Source organism: Capra hircus, chromosome 1 (assembly GCF_001704415.2).
Source record: "Capra hircus breed San Clemente chromosome 1, ASM170441v1, whole genome shotgun sequence".
Lineage (NCBI taxonomy): Eukaryota > Metazoa > Chordata > Mammalia > Artiodactyla > Bovidae > Capra > Capra hircus.
The window spans coordinates 43,140,764-43,160,541 of record NC_030808.1 but is presented as its reverse complement, the minus strand read 5'-3'; positions in this window follow the sequence as shown (position 1 = coordinate 43,160,541).

The window sequence follows — 19,778 nt, the reverse complement described above, 5'->3', positions numbered from 1 at the left end:
ATTGGTGTTTCTCCCAACAGTCTTGATTCCAGCCTGTGATTCATCCAGCCCAGCATTTCGCATAATGTACTCTGCATATAAGTTAAACAAGCACAGTGACAATATACAGCCTTGATGTACTCCTTTCCCTATTTGGAATTAGTCTGTTGTTCCATGTCCAGTTCTAACTGTTGCTTCTTGATCTGCATACAGATTTCTTAGGAGGCAGGTAACGTGATCTAGTATTCCCATCTCTTTCAGAATCTTCCACAGTGTGTTGTGATCCACACAGTCAAAGGCTTTGGCATAGTCAATAAAGCAGATATGGTTATTCTTCTGGAACTCTCTTGCTTTTTCGATGATCCAGTGGATATTGGCATTTTGATCTCTGGTTCCTCTGCCTTTTCTAAAACCAGCTTGAATATCTGGAAGTTCTTGGTTCATGCACTGCTGAAGCCTAGCTTGAAGAATTTTGAGCATTACTTTGCTAGCGTTTGAGATGAGTGCAATTGTGCGGTAGTTTGAGCATTCTTTGGCATTGCCTTTCTTTGAGATTGGAATGAAAACTGACCTTTTCCAGTCCTGTGGCCACTGCTGAGTTTTCCAAATTTGCTGGCATATTGCATGCAACACTTTAACAGCATCATCTTTTAGGATTTGAAATAGCTCAACTGGGATTCCATCACCTCCACTAGCTTTGTTCATAGTGATGCTTCTTAAAGCCCACCTGACTTTGCACTCTAGGATGTCTGACTCTAGGTGAATGATCACACCATCATGGTTATCTGGGTCATTAAGATCTTTTTTGTATAGTTCTTCTGTGTATTCTTGCCACCTCTTCTTAATATCTTCTGTTTCTGTTAGGTCCATACATCCTGAGATTGCCTATGTGTATCTGAATTTCCTTTACATAAGGACAAAGGAAAACTACTATCTTGTCTGAGTCATTTATTTTGAATTTCTATCATATTGAATCAAACCTAGTCTCAAATGACATAGTGTATATGCATCTATTCATTTAACCTCAGAATGAAGATCATGCCATCACTTCATGGCAAACAGATGGGGAAACAGTGGAAACAGTGACAGACTTTATTTTCTGGGCTCCAAAATCACTGTGGACAGTGACTGCAGCCTTGAAATTAAAAGGCCCCTTGCTCCTTGGAAGAAAATCTATGACAAAACTAAACAGTATATTGAAAAGCAGAGACATTACTTTGCCAACAATTGTCCATATAGTCAAAGCTATGATTTTTCCAGTACTCATGTACGGATATGAGAGCTGGACAATAAAAAAGGCTGAGCACTGAAGAATCGATGCCTTCAAACTGTGGTGGTAGAGAAGACTCTTGAGAGTCCCTTGGACAGCAAGAAGATCAAACCAGTCAATCCTAAAGGAAATCAACCCTGAATACTCATTGGAAGGAATAATGCTAAAGCTGGAGCTCCAATGCTCTGGCTACATGATGTGAAGAGTTAACTCATTAGAAAAGACCCTGATGCTGGGAAAGACTGAAGGCAGGAGAAGAAGGGGATGACAGAGGATGAGATGGTTGCATGGCATCACCAACTCAATGTATATAAGTTTGAGCAAACTCCAGGGGATGGCAAAGGATGGGGAAGCTTGGAATGCTGCAGTCCATGGGGTCACAAAGGACACGACTTAGTGACTAGACCATGACATTCATTTAACTAAAAAAATCTGAAGATGTAGTGTGTACTGGAAACCATGCTGAGTGCTGAAAAATGAGAGATAAGACAAATCAGAAAGGTTCCCTGCCTCTGATGAGCTCACAGATTCATGGAGGAAACAAACATAAATATACACTTTAAATGTTTACTTTTATAGAAAATTCAAAAAGAAAAGGTGAACAAAGTATTCAAAAAATCTTAGCTTGGAAGTTTGGGCAGAACTACCCAGAGCTAAGCTTTGAAGCTGTCCTTGAAGGACATGTGGAATTTTAGCAGTTTAGAGGTTGGAATGCTTCATATATAGAAAGAGCCAAGGAATGGGGCTAATGGTCATTGGATAGTGGGAAGTTAGATTTTTTTTTTTTAATTAACCTCATGGGCTTACCAGTTGATGCAGTGGTAAAGAATCTGCCTGCCAATGCAGGAGACACAAGAGTTATGAGTCCGATCCCTGGGTTGGAAAGATCCCCTGGAGAGGAAATGGCAACCCACTCCAGTATTCTTGCCTAGAAAATACCATGGAAAGAGGAGACTGATGGGCTACAGTCCATGGGGCCACTAAGAGTTGGACATGACTGAGCACGCAAACACACACAGACACACAGACACACAGACACACACAGCAATAGAACACATTGAGGGTTCCATTAAAAATAATGAAGGTGTTGTTAAAGAGTAATTTTATTAGATTTACATTTTTGGGAGATTATTGTAGAGCTGCACTGCAGGCAACGGGCCTAGGTAGAGGACTGTTATAAAAAAAAAAAAAAACTAACAAGAGATGATGAGTATGTGATCGAGGCTAAAGGGCAATGCATTAATTCCCATCTATTTTAGTTTCAATTCAACTTGTCAAATGAGTTGTTAACCATCTGCAGATTAGCCTGTGTGGACCAACAGACTCTAACCTAGCACTAAAGCGAAACCTACCTCATCAGATAGTATATCTTGAAAAACATTTTTGACTAGCAACATTAGGCTTATGTAGAAGACATTTGGTGAAGGTGGCAGGCCTTCTGAACATCCCTGAGACAAGCGCAGGCCTGCTACCTTGCTAACGTTCCTTGAGTCCTTGGATTTTCTCCATGCTAACATCTCCCTGCCTAGGCCAGTGGTGCCAGGAGGGTTGCTCTGCACCTGGCATGCCAACTTGGATCTACTCTCTTATCTTCTGTCTGCTCATCACACACAGATTCAAATGGATCTCCTTAGACATGACACTACGTCTCCTTGGACATAAACTAATGTTGTCATCTTTGTGTCAAACTTCTGAAGTTAAAAACAAATTTGACTCAGGATACAGCATGCTTGGGGCTGGTGCATGGGGATAACCCAGAGAGATGTTATGGGGAGGGAGGTGGGAGGGGAGTTCATGTTTGGGAACACATGTAAGAATTAAAGATTTTAAAATTAAAAAAATAAAAAACTAAAAAATAAAAAAATAAAAAAAAACCACACACAAATTTGTTCCTGTGTTCCTGATATGGAATTCTAATTAGATGTTGATACCTATTTGATCCTGAACCATGAAAAGTGTTACCATTGGTACCTCTCTGGGAGTACTGTTTCTACTCCTATTTTTCCCCTCTGTGTGACCTCCCTTTCTTTCACTCTAGCATTGGATAGAGGCACACATTCATCTATTTCTGGGAAGTGAAGCTTATAAGCGAGAGCATAACAAAGGCAAAATGAAAATGAGTTGATGACCAATCAGAAAGACAAATAGTAAAAAACACCCAAAAAGACTGGCTTTTCTTTAATACCAATGATGAGGGTATATTTGATGACATTTCTTTGAAATTCACAAAGAGTAGCATGAAAATACAATTTGCATTTATAGTTCTTTGCCTTTCCTCATTGACTAAACATGCAACATTTTTTCTTAAGTTTAAAACTTGCTAATCACTTTTGGATTGTAGATTTATTTTATCGGAACGTCTCCATATTATCTAAATCTGCACATAAATTACACACACACACACACACACATACAAACATACATGCCACATATGATTTTATTCAAAGTCAGACCATGTAAAAGATGAAAGTGGGAGACTCCAAAGAAAATGTGGTTTCTTTCCAAGAATTCCACTGTGCTCTGATTTCAAATACTGACTTTTTTTTCTGGAAATCTCCTGTTGTTTAAATCGTCTACATACCAAGCTGGGTTCTCAGCTGGAACACTCAATATCAGAGACATGTTTCTGTACATATTTTTAAGGTTCATTCACATATTGTTTGAAAGGTGCAATAAATCAACTTAATTTGAATCACTTCATAAGCTCATGTGCCCCTATAAACTTTATATAAACCATAAAGAAATACTTTCACTTTATTCACTTCCTCTGTTTCAGTGCTGTTTCAGGAGTTCAGTGTGGGTTTACTTGCACTGTTGATTTATTTATATATTCATACAAGCAGCAGACATATATTGAATATCAACTATGTGGCAGATCCTATGCTGGGAAGTGTGGTGATATAAAGATGAATAAGATTAACCTTATAGAGGTTAATATTAATAAAAATTAATAATGCTCTATCCTCAAAGGACTTTCAGTCTGGTAGGAGAAATCATATTATATTGCATTTTTTCAGGCTTTGTAGCTTACGAAGCATTTTCAAACACATACTCACATTCAAACTGCCTTTATAACAACCTGATGGGTTAGTCAAGGTAGGTGTTATTAACCCTATTTAACAGATGGGTAAACTGCACGAACTCTCACGAAGTCCAACTTTAAGCTTATCCACCATGACAGTGGGTTTCAACCCAAATACAATGAGAATCACCTGGGAAGGTTAAAAGGATAACCGATGCCTGAGTCCACCTCCGGAGATTCACATTTTACTGGTCTAGGGTGGGGCCTGCTGCTGCTGCCGCTGCTAAGTCGCTTCAGTCGTGTCCGACTCTGTGCGACCCAGGGTGGGGCCTACACATGGGCAATTTATTTTAAAGTTCATGAGATGATTCCTCTGTGTGACCATGGCTGAAAAGCACTGCTTTAATTTTACGGAACTACTTTTGCTTCTCCTAGGGCACCATACTGTTTCCCATCTCTGTTCCTTTGCTCCTTTATCCCTGCATTTGCTATTTTATATTGAAACACACACACACACACACACACACACACACACAGCCTTGAACTGTGTTGTATTCATCTTTTCAGCCCAGTTCCTAGTGCAGTACCTTATGCACAATAGGAGCAGAATAAGTTTCTTGAGCTAATGCCAACTTGATCAGAAAATATGCTCTCTTGTGTTATCACTTCTACCTCTCCTAGTCCTCTCATCGTGGTCTCCCTTATCAAGGGGTAAAAATCTTTCATCTGATCAGGTCACCTAGTTCAATTTTGTCACTAAAGTCCTGGGTCCTTCCCTGGGTCAAGGCAAGAGGACAAATTAAGTAGCTCAAAATCATCCCTCCCCATTCTTGCCCCAGCTCCCTCTTCCATGCCCCAACTCCCTCTCCTCTCTCTACATTTCAGAGAAGAGTAAGGGATGTGTTTAAAAAATGGGACCTCTTAATATAAAAAATTATTCAGTTTAACATAGGGGGAAAATTTATTCTTGACCTCCAGCTGCTTACCTCATGCAGCCAAAAAGTTAGGGTCAGAAACCTTACCAAACTTCCTAAGAACACAATTTGTCTCACTGGCCCTAACAGATACGCCCAGCTGGGTCAACATTCAAAACGGCACCTAGTTTAGGCCTTCATTCTGTAGTCTACAGTATCCACCCAATACTCAGGAAGTTTATGTCTGAATAATAGATCATATCAGTATATTTTTCTAACAGAGTTAATGTTGTTTCTAATAAATGCAAAATCAAGTATTTTTATTCTGCAAACAAATTAAACTACCAATATCTCTAAAACAATTTCTAAAATTAATCCCATAATAGAATTAAAATATAAAAGCTTTATACTAGTTTGTGGACTTAAAAATGACGGCTTATTTGGTTGTAAATGTCAATTTTTACAAATATCAGTAGGATAAAGTTGTTAAAGATTTTCCTGTTGACTTTGCAAAATTGACATACATTATATATGTGTGTGGGCTTCCCTGGTGGCTCAGATTATAAAGAATCCACCTGCAATATGGGAAACCTGGGCTCGATCCCTGGGTTGGGAAGATCTCCTGGAGGAGGGCATGGCAACCCACTCCAGTCCTCCTGCTTGGAGAATCCCCATGGACAGAGGAGCCTAACGGGCTCCAGTCCTTGGGGTCACAAAGTTGGACATGATTGGGCGACTAAACGAAGCACACATATATATGTAGCATATCTCAATATGTGTGTATGTATATAGTATATGTCATATACACTGACAGAAAATATGAAATCTTTGAATTAGAGAACAGATTATTTCTCACAGAGCATCTTAGCTCCATTTCCCCAGAGGGCACTGGGATGAGGGCCAATTGTTCACCTGGGCATGCATGAGATTCATCAGAAGTCCTAGGAACAGGACAGAAACCCTGATATTATGACTCAAAGTTTATACAGGGCAGCTGACATATCTACCCCTCCCTCTTCCTCTCCAGAGAGAGAGAAAACTTCACTCTGAAATGTAACCAAATTTTCTCTGGGGAAAGGAAGGGAAGGGCTCTACCCTGGAATGTAAACAAATGGCTCTGGGGGCGGAAATCTCTAAATGTCCCTGGGGCAAGGCACAATCTCTGTCTTCCTGCATTTATGACTTAGTCCTAAAGGCCAACTATGCAAAAATATGAAAATATCCATGGATAGAATTATCTCCCAAGAAAAATGATATACAGATATTTTTCTGTATATATTTTGGAACAGCAGACCAGCATTCTTTCTTTCTTAATGAACCTAGTATTTTGTGAATTTCCACAAATTCTAGAAGCTAAGCTAGATATCCACATATCTGTTCAATAGCAACAGGTATAAGAGCATCCTCGACTAGGCCATGTTCCCTACACCTGAGATCCTGGACCAAGACTTGAGAAAACCTGCTGTCTGTCAGATTACCAAGCATTCTGGATTTAGTGGGACATGAGTCAAGGCTATGGTTTTTCCAGTAGTCATGTATGGATGTGAGAGTTGGACTGTGAAGAAAGCTGAGTGCTAAAGAATTGATGCTTTTGAACTGTGGTGTTGGAGAAGACTCTTGAGAGTCCCTTGGACTGCCAGGAGATCCAACCAGTCCATTCAAAAGGAGATCAGTCCTGGGATTTCTTTGGAAGGAATGATGCTAAAGCTGAAACTCCAGTACTTTGGCCACCTCATGCAAAGAGTTGACTCAATGGAAAAGATTCTGATGCTGGGAGGGATTGGGGACAGGAGGAGAATGGGACGACAGAGGATGAGATGGCTGGATGGCATCACTGACTCGATGGAAGTGAATCTGAGTGAACTCCGGGAGTTGGTGATGGACAGGGAGGTCTGGCATTCTGCGATTCATGGGGTCGCAAAGAGTCAGACACACCTGAGTGACTGAAATGAACTGAACTGAACTGAACTAAAAAGATTTTCTATTTTGCTAAATCTGCTTTCACTATGCCAGGAGAAATTTCCATTTCCAAACTCCTTGTGAAATCTCAGTTTCTACAGTCACTTTCAACTTTCTTGTCACTTTTGGTTGTGAAAGAGTCCAGTCTTATTTAATCATTGCAAACTTTAACCTCATATCCTCCTTTCCTCAGCTCAACTTTAGCTTTGGCCTGAAGAATGAAGAATGAGTAAGGACTATGTGGACATGGGGTGCTCTGAGAACACCCCTTTGGCCCCTTTCTTGGTCACTTTCACTTTTGGCTTGGTGGGAGGAGACATGGAAGGTCATAAGCAATTGTTTCTCACCCATATCTTCCTAGGGCTTCCCTGATGGTTCAGATGGTAAAGTGTCTGCCTGCCTGCAATGCGGGAGACCTGGGTTTGATCCCTGGGTCAGGAAGATCCCCTGGAGAAGGAAATGGCAACCCACTCCAGTACCCTGGCCTGGAAAATCCAATGGACAGAGTAGCCCTGTAGGCTACAGTCCATGGGGTCACAGAGGGTCGGACACGACTGAGTGAATTCCATCCAATCAATATATCTTCCTAAATACTCTTCTCTGAACAATAATCTTGATTTGATGGCTCGTTAGTGGGCACATAAGTGGATTCTTTAGAAGAACGCTTGTAAAGACTTCTAAATACACAGCTTCTGCATGAGAGATTTGTTTCAGCTTGACCCTAATATCTCTATCAGCTGCTTCTTAGAGTGATCTTGCTTCTGGGGTGCCCTTGTCCAGAAGGCATTTGATCCACAGGATATTGCATGCGTCTTGCCATGAAAGACAGTGGGAGTGAACTCCTGTTCCACTCCTGTCTCCCTCCTCAGTCTTTTTCCCATCTCTCCAGTCCATATCTCTCTAGTTCCCTTTCCTTTGCTCAATTTGACACAGGAATGTTTAGTAAGTCCTCTGCAACCTACTAGATAATGAGATGCCAGGCTTTGATTAAAGCTGACTCTTCCAGTTTCTAGAAGTGATTCTTTCAGATCTCTCAGTTTGGGGACCATAGAGAACCACTATTCTACCTCCTTCATGGAGGGGAAGCAAAAGCTGCAGCGCTCTCATTTTAGACTCCATCCATTCTCAAACTTCCATAGTCTGCTCTTATAGACTGGTGGGCAGGGTTCACTGATGTTTCAAGTAAAAGAGCCAGTTTGGTCACCTTTTAATAAGACCTAAAGAGATCTGGTCCCATTAGGATTCATTCAATAACCTTAGGCAGACTAACCTGTGTTTTCTTTTTGTTCGCTAGTTGTTCTACATATTATAATTTCTAGTCTTGTACTGTGCTTCAATTCATGTAAATGCTCTCTTTCTACTTAGGTCACCTCGTTCTCTGCCTCCTGTCATTCAATACTTTCTCAAAGTACATTACTCTTCTTAGACTAAGTAATAAATTATACTATCTAATGCTAAAAATGATTAACAATTTCAATAAAAATTTTTAAAGTGATTAACACCAAAGAATGTTCCAACTGGAAAGGACTGTCATGGGCTTAGTAAAATTCTTTCCATTAACTAGTAAGAACAGTGGATTTCAAAAGTTACATTGTTTATCCAAGGTTATTGAGTGAGTTAGTGACAAAGATGGATTACTAACAAAGATGAAACCACAATCTTGGTTTTCTGTTCTGAAAGAAGACATTCCCCAGTACATTATAATGTTTCTCATGTCCAAATCAACATGTTCCAACAACAAAATTCATATGCTCTGAAAAATCCAGTTAATTACACTTATTTGATGACATATCTACTGAATACCATCACTTCTAAGGGGCATAAAAAGATAATTACATACCACTCAAGATCAAATGGTCACTTCTTGTATTTATAAGGTCATAAGCCATTTGATCTGTGAAGTCAGGCAAATTAAATACTCATGCTGAGTCATACTTAAAATTGACACTTTGTGTTTGGGATGCGCTCAGGAAAGACATCATTGCACAAAAGTGTGTATTCAGAAGAGATAGCAAGTTTGGATTAAGACCATAGAAACCAAGTTTCCGAGCAAATTGTGTCATTTTGCAGCTGTTTCCTTCATCTGTAATAACCTCACTGCAATTGACCCGTTTAAGCTGGAGGTGTCAGGATGTAACCTTTGTGATGACCCCTCTGGGTGCTAGGGAATTTTACTACAAGCAGTCACTAAAATATCTATAATAAGCTATTACAAAAGATACCAAAATCAGTGAATAAGGAGAACTATGCCCCCAAACTATTTTTCTACAAGTTTCAAGAGATTGAATTAACTTTGCGAAACATTTATAGGAAATATACTTGTCTTAAGAAAATTTAGGTGTGCATATCTTTCAAGAATGTCTTTGGAAATATTTATGAAAGAGCAATCCTGACATCAAGGTTAAGGAATCCAACCCCCTCACCCCTGAAAGAAACTAATTCACTTCTATAAAGTGGACGTTCCAACGTCCAAAAGCAGGGAGACACAGGGCAGAGCAAGGCAACTGTGTATATGGAGTAGGAGATTTATACCATGTTTATATTTATAGTGATATGATTCCCTGGCTCAGCTCCCTGTTTGGACACATTCATTTAGCTATTAATAATTTTGAGGTCCCAACTTCAACTGGACTGAACTTCTGCCAATAGTGGAGTATAAGAATATTATTCAAGACATGGTCTCTACCACTTAGGAATTTACTGCCTCTTTGGGAAATGAATGTGTACACCAATTATTACAATGCAAGCAATGCTGGTAGTAGTAACACCTCCTGCATCTTGCTGTCCATCTCTCTTGTTCCTTGGTTATGTTCCTATTTTCCCACCACAGGTTAAGCTCTTAGGGAATTGGGATTGTGTTTTATTAATGTTTGTAGGCCTTGTAGTACCTGGAAAAGAGGCAAATACTAATATATCATAAATAAAAGCCTAGACAACATATTAAAAAGCAGAGACATTACTTTCTCAACAAACATCCATCTAGTCAAGGCTATGGTTTTTCCAGTGGTCATGTATGGATGTGAGAGTTGGACTATAAAGATAGCTTAGTGCTGAAGAATTGATGCTTTTGAACTGTGGTGTTGGAGAAGACTCTTGAGAATCCCTTGGACTACAAGGAGATCCAACCAGTCCTTCCCAAAGGAGATCAGTCCTGGGTGTTCATTGATGGGACTGATGTTGAAGCCGAAACTCCAATACTTTGGCCACCTGATGTGAAGAGCTTACTCATTTGCAAAGATCCTGATGCTGGGAAAGATTGAGGGCAGGAGGAGAAGGGGACAACAGAGGATGAGATGGTTGGATGGCATCACCGACTCAGTGGACGTGGGTTTGGGTAGACTCCAGGAGTTGGTGATGGACAAGGAGGCCTAGAATGCTGCAGTTCATGGGGTTGCAAAGAGTCAGACATGACTGAGCAACTGAACTGAACTGAAAAGGAATCACTTTGTGAATGAAGTTTTATAGTTTATGAAAAGCTTTTAAGTCCATGAAGCCACTTGGTTAACCTTATGAGATGGATAGAGCCTACGTGTTTGCTCCCATTTCAGTCAACAAAAATTGGGTTCCGAGAGCTCATAATGGTTTCCAATAAACTAAGTGGTAGAAATGGGCTGTAGCCTATCTTCTGATTCCCTCTGTTCTTTCTGTACCCTTGGGCGGCCTCTTTAGTATGTGATAAGTGATCTGTGTGATGAATATTTGGAAAAGAGAGAGCTCATATGAGTAATCAAAAACAGGTGGCATTGAGTTTTAAGTTTCACTTCAGGACTTAGATATTATCAACCATATTTCAGTTAACATTTTTTGCCATTTTATTCTTTTTTTCTACATCATATTGAAGATGTTATTTTTAACTTGAAAGCTTCCAGTGAAAAAGATAATATTTTGTACATGGAATATTATTCTGAATACCCATTGGTAGTATTTGATTTTCAACTCCTGGGTAATGCTCATCTTAAAATTTTTAGACTTAGATGCAATATAATTATAGAGCTAGACACCACTGTAGAAATACTTCAGCAAAGAGGTCTCTAACATTTTTGCTGCTTAGTGACCTTTTATTGAGCCATACCCATGAACAATTCTCCCTGTTTTAAAATAAGTAAGCCAGAAAGAAAAACACCAATACAGTATACTAACACATATATGTGGAATTTAGAAAGATGGTAACGATAACCCTGTATGAGAGACAGCAAAAGAGACACAGATGTATAGAACAGTCTTTTGGACTTTGTGGGAGAGGGAGAGGGTGGGATGATTTGGGAGAATGGCATTGAAACATGTATAATATCATATAAGAAACAAATCGCCAGTCTAGGTTTGATGCAGGATACAGGATGCTTGGGGCTGGTGCACTGGGATGACCCAGAGAGATGGTACGGGGAGGGAGGAAGGAGGGGGGTTCAGGACTAGGAACACATGTACACCCACGGCGGATTCATGTTGATGTATGGCAAAACCAATACATATTGTAAAGTAAAACAAAACAAAACAAAACAAAAAAATTTTGCCCATTTTATTTCATGCAAAGTCAAAGAAAATATGGATCCTGTATTCGAGGAATTTATAAACTAATGAGAGATACAAATCTGTAAATAAATGTGTGTAATAAATATATCCTCTGCCTATCTTGTGCTCTTTTAATATTCTCCATCCCAGTAAATGATATCGCCATTCACCCAGATGCCCTTGTCTTGAGCCTAGATTTTATTCTTGATACTTATTTCTCTCATGGCCTACACACCACCCTTTAGAAGTTTACCAGTATGACTCTCGCACTTTATTAAAATATCTATTCAACTCTCACCTCCTTGTAAAAACCTTTCCTGATCTCTTGACTAAATGTAGCTACTCTCTCCAACCTCTGTCACCTTCTCTCCTCTTAAACTGTTTGATTTCTGTTTCTGACACTGTCACTACCTGAATCATACTATATCAACTTTTATTTATTTATTTCATACTAGAATGTATAAAAAAAAACCTATGATGGTAATGACTTTGCATTATTCTCTGCTGTATTATTAGCTAGAATACATACAAGACTCCCACCAAATATTTGGATAAATAAATAAGTGGATGAATGTATGAACAAATGGAATACTACATGAAGAAAATTATACCATGGGGTACAATGAAAAGGAATGAGCAATTACATTTGAAATAAAAGCTAAGGATAGGTGGTAAGATCTGTGCCCTAAAGATAAATGAGTAGAGATTAACACGATAAAGTAAGAGGGGAAGAGCAGTGCTGGCAGAGGACAGTGACGAGACCGGAGAGTGTGTGGATGTTTCCGTGGGTGGTTAGAACATAGGCTATGGATCAGAAATACCATCAAATGAGATAGGGTGTTCGACTGAGGCCTTGTATTAAAAGGCCTTGTATGCTTGCTTGAGATTTGGATTTGTTCTCTGGGTGATACCGAACAGATTTTAAAAACCGAAATACTGTAATCAGATCAGAATGTACTTTACAGAGGAGAAGAAAGGAGACAATTTTGGACTTTTTTAATGATACTATCAACTGTGACTGAGTGATATTTCTAAAATAAATGAAATGATGGAATTAAATGGCTGCATTTGGAAAAAAAGAGAGAGATGAAGAAAGTGATTGTTTTTTAAAAAAATAATTTTTATTGGTGTATAGTTGCTTTCCAATGTCTTGTTAGTTTCTACTGTACAGCAGAATTAATCAGCCATACAAGTCCATAAATCCCCTCCCTTTTGAACTTCCTTTCCATTCACGTCACCGCTGTACACTAAGTAGAGCACCCAGTGCTATACAGCAGGTTCTCATTTGTTACCTATTTTATACATAGCAGTGTATGCATGTCAGTCCCAATCTCCCAATTCATCTGTATATTTCCTTTTCCCCTTGGTATTCATATGTTTGTTCTCTATGTCTGTGTCTCTGTTTCTGCTTTGCAAATAAGATCATCTATACCATTTTTGTGAATTCCACATATGTGCATTAATATACAATTTTTTTTTTCTTTCTGACTTACTTCACTCTGTATGATACTCTCTAGGTCCATCCTGGAATCTACAAATGATGCAATTTTTTTCCTTTTTATGGTTGAGTAATATTCCATTGTATACAAGTACCACATCTGTATTCACTCCTTTATTGATGGACATTTAGGTTGCTTCCATGTCTTGATTATTGTAAATAGTGCTGCTATGAAGAAAGTGATTCTTTAATGCCTTTCTTAGCAGTTGTTAAGAGGGCAATGGGTTCATGAAAATAGGGAAGTCAAGAGGAGGCTGGGAATGAGGAGAGAGATGAGTTTAGTTTGAAGCAACAGTACAACATCTGGCAGTCTATAGGTGTAAGGGAGTTGGATATTTGATTCTGAAGTTGAGAGAGAGAGAAAGATTAACTTTAAAATATAAGGGTTTGTGGTCCTAAGAGTATAGGTGGTAGCTGAATCCATGAAACAAACATCATGAATTGCTAATGAGTTTTGCACCTTTAGCATCTAAAGCAAAATTTTTAGTTAGAGCTCCTGATTAGGAACTAACACAACCACTTATAACAAAACAACAAAGAAACCTAAATTTTTAGCTAGCCTTTGGTGAATATATTATTTCTGAATTGTTTTTAAAAAACACACTGTTAATAATATACATCCCTATTCTTCATAGACATCTGGGAGGGAGGAAGTCAAGGACCTTTAAGTTAGGAATCAGTGTTCTAGCGCAGTTTTTCCAGGGGGAAAAAACAACTTTAAACCCTCAAGCAATATATCAGTTTAATGTTAATTCTGATTTTGAAATTGGACATGCAGGCTCCATGGCCATGGAAGCTCCTTGGATCATTTTTAGTCCTCCCTTTCAGCTCATCTGATACAACAGTAAAAGAATATGGACTGAGGAAGGTTTTGGCCTGAAGAACATTAAATTCTGTCACAGTTATCATTCTGTCTTTACCTGTGTCCCTTATGCAGAGGATGGGGGAGATGAGCAGAAGGCAAGGGGCAGGACTATGGGAGAAAGGCACAGAGGGCAACAGACAACATTTGCAAGCTCTAATCCATAGAAACACAAAATCGATATTGGGAATGATTATCCCCAGTTTCTAGAGAATATACCTAGTTTTCAGTTTCTTAGAGGTAAGATAGAAGGAGAAGGGGGCAACAGAGAGGATGAGGTGGTTGCTGAGGATGATGAGGATGATGGCATCACTGACTCAATGGACCTGAGTCTGAGAAAATTTCAGGAGATCGTGAAAAACAGGGAAGCCTGGAGTGCTGCAGTCCATGGGACTGCAGAGTCAAACATGACAGCAACTGAACAATGACAGAGAGAAGAATGCCAGATGAAGCATTTGAACATGCTGCTGCTGCTAAGTTGCTTCAGTCGTGTCCGACTCTGTGTGACCCCATAGACGGCAGCCCACCAGGCTCCCCCGACCCTGGGATTCTCCAAGCAAGAATACTGGAGTGGGTTGCCATTTCCTTCTCCAATGCATGAAAGTGAAAAGGGAAAGTGAAGTCGCTCAGTCGTGTTCGACTCTTAGCGACCCCATGGATTGCAGCCTACCAGGCTGGTCCATCCATGGGATTTTCCAGGCAAGAATACTGGAGTGGGGTGCCATTGCCTTCTCCAGTTTGAACAAGGGACCTCTTATAATCAGAAATTGTGTGGTTTAATTGAGGAGGAAATACTAGTGTTTCTTAAAGATTAAAACTTTATTTGAGGATTATTAGGAAAATTATTGGGCTTCCCTGATGGATCAGCTGGTAAAGAATCCGCCTGCAATTCAGGAGACCCGGGTTTGATTCCTGGGTCAGGGAGATCCTCTGGAGAAGGGATAGCATACCCACTCCAGTATTCTTGGACTTCCCTGGTGGCTCATTCAGTAAAGAATCTTGCTTCAGTGACAGAGACCTGGGTTCAATCCCTGGGTTGGGAAGCTCCCCACAAAAAGAAAGAAAATTATTATTTTGCATAATGACTGTGTGTATATTTTTTTAAATTTCAAGTTATTTTATTATTTCCTGTTATTTACTATTGTCTGTCCTTTTAAACTGCCCAGGAACGTTAAGCATGATCCCCCCCACCACTGTATGGTGACTCATGCCGGGAAAGATGACTTTGATGCCACATGGCATGTAGGTAACGTTAGTTACTTAGTCACTTGTTACCATGGGCATTTTGTTCTTGGTATTTTAAGCACCTTTCTCTCCTCTCTTGGAAATCCAATGTATTCACAGTTTCATTTCCTAAGATTTCTTTCTTTTAACTCTAAATTACTTTTCCTCTGATATAACTACCATAGGATAGTTGTTGAAAAGAGGTATATATAGCCAAAATTGGGTAGAAATCCTGTTTGGGCATTCTATAGATGACCTTGGACAAGGTATGTAATCTCTGTAAGATTATTTTCCTCATCCACACACTAAGGATAATTTATCCATATAGTTAGGTTGTTTTGAGGATTAGATGAGATACTGCAAGGGAGGTCCTTTAGCTCTACAGCTGGCATATGAAACTATTCAAACAATTCAAATACCTTGTTTAAAATAATTCAACTAAAACCCTAAATAAGAAAGACTGGTCAGCTTAATTTTCAGGGTATACTTGCACTTAAAAACTGGAGTCTAGAGCCCATTTTTTTTTCTTCTTCTGATTCAGTAAATGACAACAAATATTTTTTATGGAACCTTTATAATTTACTTGTCTTATTTAATCCTCAAACAACTCTATGAGGGAAGTTATAATATTAGGCCAGTCTTACAGATAAGGAAACTGACAGGTTAAGTAACTTACCTAAGGTTATAGCAATACATGTGACAAGTCCTAGAACTCAGGTTCAAAAGTAAGTCACCTGGTTCCGATTTTTTTTTAAATTTTCTTTTCCATTACCCAAAAATCAGGAAAAAAATAAGTGAAGCAGTACTTTTCTGCCCCATAATCAATAATTGGTTACATCAAACAAATACTTCAGAGAGGAGGAACAAATGTGAAAGAAAGGAAATGTTGACACAAAGAGAAAAAAGATGAAGCAATGGAGAACAACAAGATTTCTCAAGGTTAGCCAAAATTCTCAACTTGGAGACTTCTTACTGTAATCAGGAAGATAATGAAAGCTAAAGACAGAGGAAAGTCAGTCACTTTAAAATTGAAAACAAACAGCAAAATTCTGATTTAATCTCTCAAAAACGTATTTGGCCGGCAGATAAATCAACACCAGAGTAACATTCCCCATTTGCCCCTCATGTTTCATCATTGAGTCAGGAATGAGGACACCAGGTTTTTGTTTCTGCTCTGTGACTCAATAGCTCATCACACAAGAGGGAGAGAGATGGAAAGTATGTGAAGGAGAAGCATGCCCCGTGGGAAAGAAACAGTGGTGTAGGGAATAGTGTAAGGACTTTCAAAACCAGATTGGCTCAGAACAATGCATATTGGATACATTAGCAGTCACCCACGTAATTTTTATCATGGAATGGGTGGCCAAAGATTGTCACCTGAGAGGTGTCCTTTGTAGCTGCAAGGAGTATCTACCTTCCTATCTCTGCTTCCTTTAGGGCACAGATACAGTCATCTTAAAGAGAATTTAAGCAAGAAAGGAAAGAAAAAAATTCTTTTTCACAGCACACATCCATCTGTTTCATTTACAAAGTGAGCAAGCTGGTTGAGATAATTTCTGGTGTTCTTTAAAGTTCTGTTGCTCAGTGATAACTTGAAGAAGGACTGACATGCTGAGTATCTCTCATAAAGGGAAAAAAGAATGGCAAATTTTTAGAGAATACATTTATGCCTCAAAGAAGTTTTTTCTAATTTGCAACAGTGAGGATTCGAAAATGACTGAAATATCAATAAATAGATGTTGAAAAATCTACAGTTATAGTCATGTTACATACACAGTTCAGTCAGTTCAGTTCAGTTGTGTCCCACTCTTTGCAACCCCATGGACTGCATCACGCCAGGCTTCCCTGTCCATCACCAACTCCCAAAGCTTACTCAAACTCATGTCCATCGAGTCAGTGTTGCCATCCAACCATCCTCTGTCCTCCTCTTCTCCTCCTGCCCTCAATCTTTCCCAGCCTCAGGGTCTTTTCAAATGAGTCAGTTTTTCCCATCAGGTGGCCAAAGTATTGGAGTTTCAGCTTTAGCATAAGTCCTTCCAATGAATATTCAGGACTGATTTCCTTTAGGATCACAGTTATATAACCATTCACAGTTCACATTTATGTAGCCATTATTTAAAATTTCACTTATGGTAACAATGAGATTGTATATAACATGGACAAATGCTTGAATAAAAACAAATGACACATGCTGAAATTATAAGAAGTAATTCACACACTGTGTACCATGTAGAGCAAAATAAATGTTACTGAATAAATGCTAAGAAATAATAGTATTCAGTCCTCATGAAATTGTGGTGCTATGCTGTGCTTAGTTACACAGTCATGTCTGACTCTTGTCAATCCCATGCGCTGTAGCTCATGAGGCTCCTCATCTACTGGGTTTCTCCAGGCAAGAATACTGGAGTGGATTGCCATGCTCTCCTCCAGAGAATCTTCCCAACACAGGGATCATACCCAGGCCTCCCACATTGTAGGTGGATTCTTTACCATCTGAGCTACCAGGGAAGTTCATGACTACTGGACCAGGTAATGAAATTGTGATGGAATGGGTTAATTTGAAAGTTTGCAATCTTCTGTTGCTGATTTTGGAAAGTGGTCTGTGTATCAGGAATCAAAAAGAGTGCCCATGACATTTGTACCAGGAATCTCACCTTTGGGAATTTATCCTAAGAAAATAATTCATAAGAAGGAAAAATACATATATATACTAACATACTCATTCGAGATCAGACAAGATCAGGCGCATTCAGGGTGGAATGGCCATAGACTAACACACTCATTCTACCATTATTTATACTGGCAAGAAATGGAAAATCAGGAAACACCTAGGACTTTGGATGATAGGGGAATGATTCAACTATGGTACAAAAACTGATGGAAGGTGATGCCTACTAAAATGATAATTATGAGTATCAGCATACTAGGAAATCTTACGGCATTGTAAATTAAAGAGGAGCCAAAATAGTGTCTATTCAGTGATCAGCTTTATATTTCTATGGTCAAGTTCTACAAAGGAACGTAATAAAATGAAAAAAATGAAAATATATAATGTATATCAAACCATCACATTTTACACTGTTACACAACATTCTATGTCAATTATACCTCAGTAAAGCTGGGGAGAAGGGGAGAATAAAGTACTAAATGAGAAAAGGCAAATACAAAATTTTATATACATCATCACAGTCATGATTGAAAATACATAGGAAAAGAGATTGCTAGAAATAGACTGTTACTGTTGGTTGTCAGTGGGTAGGAGGAATTTGCATGAATTTTTTCTGGTCTTCTAATATCTGATTTTCTATGAGTGGGTTATTTTGATAAAAGTTCAAAATAAAATAAAATTTTGATCACCTATATACATGTGGTGATTTCTTTCTTCCAAATGTGTAAACTGCTTTATACTGCAACCCTCACTGGGTATAAGAGATCAGGCCTGCCTTGGCCCTGGTGACCATGAGCTGCATGTAGTGGAAGCCTTGTCTAGTAAACTATGGACATAGTCATGTCATTCGCTTGTATGCAGACTAACTTAATTGCAATGGAGAACCCAGAGATCACCTCCAGCCTTTCCTCTTCTCCTGGGACACATTATTATTTGTTAGTGATAAGGTTCCTTTTGATGGAATTCAAAATCATTTCATCAACCATCAATATCTTTCATGACAGTGAAGAGTGCTGGGGTCATTCTTTCCTTCACTGTAATCTAGGCTATGTCTTGGTTTTTAGCCAATAACACAATCCAAATTCATTAGTGCCACTACCTTACCTTGATATAAACAATTATACAAAGCAACACTTCTTCCTATAAATTTGTTTTCACTTTTGAAAAGCCACTTCTGCAGACTGACAGAGAGAGCAAACCAGTGGTTACCAGCAGGAAGTGGGAGGGGCAGTACGGAGACTGGGGCTGCTACGGCTAAGTCACTTTAGTCGTGGCCGACTCTGTGCGACCCCATAGACGGCAGCCCACCAGGCTGCCCCGTCCCTGGGATTCTCCAGGCAAGAACGCTGGAGTGGGTTGCCATTTCCTTCTCCAATGCATGAAGGTGGAAAGTGAAAAGTGAAAGTGAAGCTACTCAGTCGTGTCCGACTCTTAGCAACCCTATGGACTGCAGCCTACCAGGCTCCTCCATCCAGGGGATTCTCCAGGCAAGAGTACTGGAGTGGGGTGCCATGAGTGGGAAGTATAAACTACTGGGTGAATGAAAGGGTCAAGGATGTATCATACAATATGGGAATATAGCCAATATTTTATAATAACTATAAATGAAAAGTAACCTTTTAAAACTGCTTTATATTTTTTTAATTGAAAAAATATAAATATTAAAAACCATGTCTAACCTTACATAAGAAAAGCACAAAGACAGCAGAAACTAAACTTTGTCACCATTCAGACTTTTGAAGAGCTTTCAAACCATTGACTTGCAGACCTTAAGAAATATTAATGAATTTCAAGAGAGAGAAAGTGCCATCAATCACAAATTTGCTCAATTTTGTTAGCCAACTCCCTTTACCCTCTAGAAAACAGAAGAAGT